The sequence below is a fragment of the Oreochromis niloticus genome, linkage group LG9 (assembly GCF_001858045.2).
Source record: "Oreochromis niloticus isolate F11D_XX linkage group LG9, O_niloticus_UMD_NMBU, whole genome shotgun sequence".
NCBI classification, from domain to species: domain Eukaryota; kingdom Metazoa; phylum Chordata; class Actinopteri; order Cichliformes; family Cichlidae; genus Oreochromis; species Oreochromis niloticus.
In genome coordinates, this window is record NC_031974.2 from 25,401,248 (window position 1) to 25,410,342 (window position 9,095).

The following is a 9,095-nucleotide window of genomic DNA, read 5'->3' on the forward strand; positions in this document are numbered from 1 at the left end:
AGAAGAGTGAGCGAGTGTTTGGAGAAAAACACCAACTAATCATTAGCTCAACATGCTGGGAGAAGTTCAGCATTTGCTCGCAGAAAGTTGGTGCAGAAAAGTCTTTTCAGCAGCCCTGCAGCTGTTTTTCTGCACGCACCAAACCTCTACAGCCTCATTTCTATTTGAAGTGATAACAGGTAATGGATCAGAGAGATCTGCTGCAGTATCAGGGTCACAATAAACTTTATTGTCCTGCTGCTGTGGATGAACACAAGCGTGGAATTCAATTGTTAATTAATGAATTGATTATATTCATATCTCTGATTCCCAACGAGGATAAGGACATGACAGGATGTGGAGAATATAGACCAATGTGAAATTGACAACTGAAAACTATTGTGCTGATGAAAAGAAGCATTACAGTTGGTTAGTTTGGGGTGTGAAACTGGAGCTTTGTGGTTTCAGTTAGTATCAAAACAAATGAAAGAAAAATCATTTTCTTCTTTGTTGGAGCATTCTTATTTTAAAAATTGAAAGTTATACAATCTGTAAAGGAGAAATAATTGGATGAGATTTTTGGAAAATTCTCATCAAAACTCTTAGTTGCCTCCACATTGCAGCTGCAGGCTTATTGTTAAGGAGTTTAATGTGGTTTTAACCAAGAAATATGTAAGATCTAATGTCTTCATAGAGACAGAATGCCATAGAATTACAGGCAGTTTGAATGCCTGTAATTATCAGGCTGTACTCAAGCCCATTAATTAATCTGAAAACTGTGCTGTGACTCCAAACCCAAGTACCCTCCTGGGAAATTATGGCTAATGTCACACTTGGATCTGGTGATGAGAATGAGTCAGTGTAACCTTTATTAAATCAGGCAAAACAACACATACTTACTTACTGTGGCGGACTGCAGAAAGCAAAACCTCTTAAAGAAATGGGGGTAAGGGTAAGCTGAAGCCATCTGATGTTTATGTTCATGAATATAACACACTGAAACATTTTGACTTTGTTTTTATTGTTTATTAAAATACTTTTAAATCTCTCGTTTTAGTTTAAGAACCATCTAGTCCAGCAGGTGGCGGTAATGCACCTTAAAGCTCTAACCGCCAAAGAAAAACCCAAAAGAAGAAGAAGCCGCAGAGTTCCCGCTTCATTGCGTTTGTGTTTTAGTTTATTTTTCTTCCTAATCTGAAGCACTAAGGTAACTTTGATCTGAGTTTGGTCAATCTTGAATTTAGCTCCTGAGTGAAGTTTTCTGTTGCTCTCCTCGGTCTCTGTTGTCAGTATTTGTAACCTGTTGAAAGAAAAAGCCTCTACATCAAGTCAAGCTGCTATAAACTAATTTACAAGAAGATATCAACAAATGCTAATGAAACACTGAGAAGAAAAATGAAGAAAGCTTTTATATTAACTAAGTGTAATCAGAGTTTCTATTATTTTATTAGTCTGTTACTAAGCGCTAGTTAGCATCTCTGTGTCACTGTGTGGCACCTGCACAGTTTATGAATGCAGCGTGCTATCCAAGCTAGCTAGCTAGCACCATCCTTCATCCATATAAGGTCACTTCCGGCTCCAAAAATTCCCAACATGTTGGCGGTAAAAGTGCTATAATGAAATCCATTTATGAGAAATGCAAAAATAAATGTATTCCAGGCTAAAACACAGCTGCCTTTGTCTTATCAGCGCAAAGTTGTGTGGCCCACAGGCATTTGATTGTAAAACTGGCCTCACTCTGAGACGCCTGTTATTAGAATCATTTCAAAGATGATTTGATATATTCTGATCAGTATTCAGTAAATGAGCCTGATTAACTGGTAGCAAAATAATAATGATAGGCCAGAGATACCAGAGATGCATTTTTAAAACAAATACAGCCTCAAATCCTAAGAGGGGATCTGTGTTCTTATCACATTTAAATATACTGCAGATTTTTTAAAGCTCCAAACAAAACTGAAATGGAGGAACAAAGATAAATAGAATAGAATAGAATAGTCTTTTATTGTCTTTGTACATATTCAACTAAATTGTGGGTGCTCCACACCAACTGTGCATGGAAAACAATATAAATAGTAAGACAGTAAGAATAAATAACATATAAGAGGAGTATATACAAAGAGGAGGAAGGCACACATTAGAGGACAGGTGGACAGAATGCTTGAAAGTAGTACAATGGACTTGATACAAGTATAGAATCGGAGTGTGACTGAGTGATGAGGGTTACTCGGATCATGGCTCAGATTTCTAAACCCACTCAGATAGGATAATCTTCCACGGCACACCTGATCATTTCTCACGGCACACGTATATATGCCGCGGCACAGTGGTTGGGAAACATGTACTCGTTTATGCAGCTCCATTGATTGTTTTGGTTTTTTTGTTCTTGGCCAGGGCCATTTTTAAAGAGGAATTGCTCTCCTGGTACTGGTGTGCCATACTGCTAATTTGATATCGGTGTTCAAACCTTTTGTGTCTGTTTTAAACAAGTTGCCCACCCAGGAAGCTAAAATTTGTTGTTTGTGCTCTCAGATGAACATATGAGACACTTTGACTCTTCAGTGCAGTGTGGAGCCTAACAAAGTTCTGTTTTGTGTCCCAGCTGATCAGCAGGAGGAGAAGAGTCTGACGGAGCAGCAGGGGAACATTTAAGCTACTTGGACTCAGCTCAGCCACTGCAGAGAAAACAATGAGTTCGACACAGAAGGTGACAGATACTATTGTTAAGAAGTACTCCATTAACCCTTTAAGGCCTATTGGAGCAGGAACGCTCCGTTTTGCGTAACAATTTTAAAATCCCGGTAGAACTGCACTTAAGCTAGCGCAATTATTTTATTTAGGAGGAGTTGTACTACATCTTATGCCATCAGCTTGCCCTAGGTCACGGTTTTCTTCCACATTTGCAAAAACTGCAGCAAAAAAACATAACATACCAGAAACACGCTTTGCCGATCCGATCAGCTGTTCATAACACTTCCTACATTAGAATAGATGTCAGCGAAAACTATCACATGTCCAACTTTACCTGCCAAAACCTGCCTTCAGGGATACCTATACTGGTGTTTTTAAAAGTCATGTTTGACTTTGTTTTCTGTATTGTTTCTGGGATGCTTAGAACTCAAATTGCACTGCTGGAAATAGTTTATTTTGATGCACATGTTGTTTGTTTTGCAAGTTTGCATTATAATATTTATTTTTATTTTTCCTGCAGTATATAAAAATCTCAAAAATACTCAAAACAAATTTCCTGTGGTTGGAAACAATGTGCAACTTTTTTGCATTTACAGTTTTGAGGGATAAACCTCTGAAATTTCTCTAAGTAGAAATATGTGTAGAAACAGAACAAAAACAATTTTACATTTGTTTTATTTTATTGCAGTTTTTTTGTACTTTATGTAGTTACTATGGACTTAGTGCATAGATATTATTAAAATTTGGGATATAATGGTAATATTGATGTATAGTAGAGCTGGGCGATAGAACGATAACGATATGTATTGCGAAATAACTTTTTCTCGATAGAAAAATGAAACTATTGCGATAGACCTCATCTCTCTCTCTCTTCCTCTCTTATAAAAAATGAATAGCCAATACAAATTAAGCAGCACAGAGCCGAACCAATCACAGCCGCAGCGTCACGTCACGTAACTTGTTACGTACAGCTCAAGTGCCAAGCTGCACATGTGTATTTGTTTGGGAAGCAGCCAGCTGAAGTGCGGCCGGGTAATGGAGGAAATGAGTGTGCCAACTAGAGAAAAATCAACCGAGAGGTTACCGAAGAGAACACAGATGACGGTTCCAATGCCGGAGAGATTGTCGAAAGGAAAGGCCGGAGAAGTTCCGTAGTGTGGAGGTATTTCGGCTATTTGAAGTCTGACAAAAACAGAGTAACGCGCACTGTAAATTGTGCCGAAAGCATGTTTTCACAAAGTCTGGAAATACAACAAACCTTTTTTATCACCTGAAGCAGTGCCACCCACTAGAGCACGCTCAATCTCTGACTGAAAGCGCTAATTCGTCGTCGAAAACAACCAGGGGAATCCCTGCGAAGCAGCAACAGTCAATTGAGTCGGCTTTCTCCAGCGTCTTACCATATGACAAAAAAGCTAAGAGACATAACAACATAACGAATGCCATAGCTTTCTGTCTTGCTAAAGACATGCTACCAATAAACACGGTCGACAATGAAGGATTCAAGCACCTAATTAAGGTAATGGATCCTCGTTACCAACTCCTTGGACATAAACATTTCTCTCAGACAGCGCTTCCAAAGCAATATGAAATAAGTTAGTCAATTTTGTCTCTTCTTCTGTAAAATAAACTAAGATTTATTTTTAGAATTAATATTTTGTTTCTAAGTGGAACTGACAATTTAGTAGTCTGTTTTGTTTGTTTGTTTTGAAACTTAAATGCTTTAGCGGCTACCTTTTGTGTAGTTTGTACTATTTGCCTTTATTTTGCCTAAACTGAAGCCTCATTTTAAGTACATCTGCCCTGTTGAACTTATTATGGGAAATAAATATTTAAATCAAAACAAGCTGCTGATTATTTCACATTTTACTTGTGAGCAATTTAAATCTTACAAATATAGTTATTTGGCTTATATCGTGATATATATTGTTATCACCTGAAATGAAAAAAGCATATCGTGATATGAAAAAATCTTATATCGCCCAGCTCTAATGTATAGCAACTTGAAATGCTCCCAAAAATGGCATTAACGGCATGTAAAAATATAAAGATAAGCTCTGACAAACTGGGTTCTATGGTAGGTGTTAAAGGGTTAAAAGCTGAAGTACTGATATATATTTTATGCAAAACTAACTGAACCTTGTGCTATATTAATGTAATGTAATAATCATGTAATAATACAATGCCTACATTGTAGAGGGTGACTTTGGCTCTAAAGAGGAAAATGGGCAGGCAAGAGGTTAAAGTGGGATTCAGCAGGTGGGGAACCCTAAAATGAGCTGTAGTGGCTCAGTGTGGGGAAAAGAGTCACAGCTCACAATCATTTCTATTGAGTCGATTTTCTTATTGTACAGGCTGTGATCAGCTGACCTGCTGCTCTTTGGGATGTACACAACTGAATTCAGCCAGATGTGTGCAGATGTTTCATGAGTTGTCCTGGCTGATTTCCATCCTCTACACCAGGGGTGTCAAACTCAATTGCACAGGGGGCCAAAACTCAAGGCACACTTTAGGTTGCGGGCCAAACAAGTTAAACATTTATTGAACACACTAAAACCATGTTTTTTAAACATAAATATGAATAAAAAACAGACAGGAATATTATTCCAGAATAAATGAACTTTAAAAAAAAAATCAACTTTAACTTTAAATGTTTTGATCTTAAAAATATATCCTGTCAAAATTATGCAAGTTAGAAATATGAACATGCTGCCAAAAACCCCAGAAAAAATAAATGAAAACATACACAAGGTTGGAGCTGCATGTAGACGGAGCTGGGGCATTGCTGCAGGAATGGAACTAATAAACTGTGCGGGCCATTCAGTGTCATACTTTGCCTTGAGTGTACCATTAAACTGCAGCTCCATCTGAATCTGCACAGGTGCAGTTTCCACGTAAATGGGTTGCGAAGCAGCTCGAAACTCTCTTTTTGTGCTTCACAGTCACCAAAGTGCCGTGCGAACTCAGTGCGCTCAGTTTATCAGCAAAGTGCGCCGACTTGGTTCAACATTACTTAACAGGGAAAGTGAGGCAAGTTGCACTGGTGCATTTGTGACAGCTTCACTTGAAATGTCTTCACCGCATCATACATGTCCATGAACTGACAGATTTCCTTGCTGAGCTCAAAAACTCTTATTGAGAACTTTTCCCAAACTCAGCCGATGGACCTCTGTATGATAAGGAATGTCAGCAAACTCTGAATCTATTTCCCACATAGAAGGATGAAATTGATGGTGATTTAAACCTTTAGCTCAGATAAAATTTACGGTTTGCGTTACGGTGATCGTTACATGCTCCGTTTTTAGGACTTTACCACATAGCCTGGTGTATAATGCAGGATTGGATTTCATGAGTTACTGTTTAGGCTCAAATCAATTTGATCTTTGATGCCCGCGGTGATGAAATAACTCCCCTCAAATGCCTTAAACCAGAACAAGGCTGTTTTGAAAATGTAAGGAGAAGAAAATACAGATATATATTGTTTTAATGTAACGAGTAAAAGTAAAAAAAACCCCTCAGGTTACAGTCAGACTCTGACATCATCCTTCACTGAACCAAGCTAGTAACTGTTACATTTGATTTATTATTATTGAATATATTTGTCAATTATAGAAATATATAATAGGAAACAGTAACAGGAAATATAAAAAAGTACAGACCTGGTTAACATTTATTACTATTCTGAGTGTGTTAGCACTAATATTTGTGTAAAAGCAGGAGGGATGGGCATGATTTTAGAGTGTTTAAACAATGATTAATTATCTTTAACACCAGGTTGGATGTAATGTGTTACTACTACCAGTAGGTGTGGATAAGAGACCTTTAAGGTGTTTGGTGCCACACTCCACCTTCAGGTTTAAAACTAATGTTAATGGAGGGAGTTTAAAGCTTCAGTTTGTTCAATGAATGCATTTCACTCACTGCCTCTGTTTGTATCTCTGTCACTGCAGGACCAACATGGACCGAGAAGTCAGCGCTCTCAGGACGCCGACAAACCTCACAGAAGAAAGAGAGAGAAAAAATACACCTGTGACGAGTGTGGGAAGGATTTTACGAGGAAGTCTGAACTAAAACAACATCAGCTCATCCACACTGGAGAGAGACTGTTCAGCTGTGACTTGTGTGGAAAGTCGTTTTCCTGGAAGAATGTCCTAAAAAGACACCAAATCGTCCACAGTGGAGTTAAAGCTTACAGCTGTGATCAGTGTGGCAGAGCTTTTACTCACAGTAGCAACTTACAGAGACATCTAGTTACCCACTCTGGAATGAAGGCATACAGCTGTGACATCTGTGGAAAAACTTTCAGCCAGCTATGGTACCGAAATATACACCTACGCATTCACTCCGGAGAAGATGTGTACTGGTGTGATCAGTGTGGCAAATACTTTACAACAGACGCACATTTACAAAGCCACATGTTTACCCACACTGAGGAGAGACCTTATCAATGTGACCTGTGTGAGAAGACTTTTAAAACTCCGAGTCACCTGAGACGACACCAACAGATCCACACCAGAAAGAGACTCTACAAGTGCAGTTACTGTGAGGTATGTATTTTTATTTTTATCTTGTAAGTTCAGTCTGACTGTTTGGAACAAGTCTGCTCATTAAATTGTGTTAGCATGTTAGCACTTCTACTGCTCCGAAGAGTAGCTCTGAGCATTATTCAGAGTTTCATTTCACTTATGATTTTTGCTTACATGATCATGAAAAACTAAAAATGCTGAAAATTGATATGTTGCTGTTATTTAATCTTCAGGCAGCTTCGTGGTATATCATGGTGTTGTTATTTCTGCATAAATGGCCTTTGGTTTACAGCAGCTCATTCCTCTGTCAGGTGTAAATGGAATAAAATAAAACATAAATTAAGTACAAAACCAAACCATTCAGTAATCTTCTCTTATGGTTAACAAAGTTGTATCGTTACATAATGGTATTGTAGTATTATAGCTGTAGTATCATTGCTTCCATATAGCTTTAGTACTTTTAAACATTAGTGTTAAAATACCCGTTTAATGTTATAATTGCAGTGTCATTGGGGGTAATAGTGTTTTTCTTCTATCCCAGTCAGCTGAGTGTTATAACTGCACAATTACAGTGTTATTAATGCAGTAATAAATTAGTATTATTGCAGTGTTACAGTAGTTTACCATGGGTACCCTAAAAACAGTAGTGTGGTAGTACTTAAGTGTAAGTCAGATGTTACTGTAATATTAAATATGTATTACTGTAGTATTACGGTGGTAGTATTGTAGTTATTGTAGCCCAGTAAACTGAGTGTGTTAATCGAAACAGTAAAATGTAATTGGACGTCTGCAGAGATGCTTTTTATTTCAGGCGATGTTCAGGATAAAAGTGTTGAAGGACTGACTTACACTGTCTTTGTGTCTTTGTTTAGAAGCAGAGCGACACAGATGGATCCACTTCTCAACCCTATCATCGCTGTGGTGGTGGGAAAGACTTTCGTTGTGACATCTGTGGAAAAACTTTGAGTCAGCAAGACGGCCTAAAAATAAATCAACGTAAACACACTGGAGACAAACTGAAATACTGCAAAGAATGTGGGCGAAGCTTCCCCACACCAGGTGACTTAAAACGACATGAACTCTTTCACAGTGGGGTCAAAAAGCACCTCTGTGATCAGTGTGGGTCATCCTTCACCACTGCAGGTGACCTTAAAAGACACAAACGAGTCCACACAGGAGAGAAACCATACAAGTGCAGACACTGTGACAAAAGCTTCTCACAGTCAGGTAGTCGTAACAAGCATGAACGTACACACATGGAAGGAAACTACAGCTGTGAGCAGTGTGACAAGAGCTTCAGTAATCTCAGTTCATACTCTGCACACAAACGATCCCACGTTACTAATAAACTGTTTCACTGTTACCAATGTGCCAAAACATTCACTTCATTATCTGCTCTGTGCAAACATCAGCGTGATCACGCAGGGCTGAAATCGTTCCCATCACAGGACGACAGCGAATCTGAAGAGAGAGAAACATCCTCTTCTCGTTTCAGAGTCCAACTTAAAACCCTGGAGATCAGGCTCCACAGAGTTCAGATCGGGTCTCCTTAAAGTTCAAATGAGGCTATGAATCAAACTGTTCATGTAGTTCAATTTTAATCTTTATAAATTGTTCTTCTGTAGTGTTTGTGTTCAGTGGTTACCTTCTTTTTTTTCTTTTTTTTTCAGTGGCTGGATGAAAAATCAGTTTCCTGTTGTTTAAGTTTTTATTGAATGTATTTTGTTAAAGTTCTTTTTGTTCTCAGAATCGGCTCTTTGAGCACAAGAATGACAACATCACGGAGCGCAAGTTTGATAACATCATGGAGAAGCTCACGGCTCTCCAACGGGAGATTGAGAGACCAGTGTCGGACTGTTAGAGCAGCTTTGAAATTCACATGAGTTGTTCGCACTAAAG

General features: G+C 38.4%; 1 long non-coding RNA gene across 1 annotated transcript; it reads left to right on the plus strand.

Moving 5' to 3' along the window:
- The first annotated feature begins 1,068 nt into the window (after positions 1 to 1,068).
- LOC112847851 (uncharacterized) lies at positions 1,069 to 7,183 on the plus strand. Its single transcript, XR_003221667.1, has 3 exons — positions 1,069 to 1,186; positions 2,582 to 2,686; positions 6,621 to 7,183. It is a non-coding gene; the product is annotated as an uncharacterized LOC112847851 (long non-coding RNA).
- Positions 7,184 to 9,095: the final 1,912 nt, after the last annotated feature.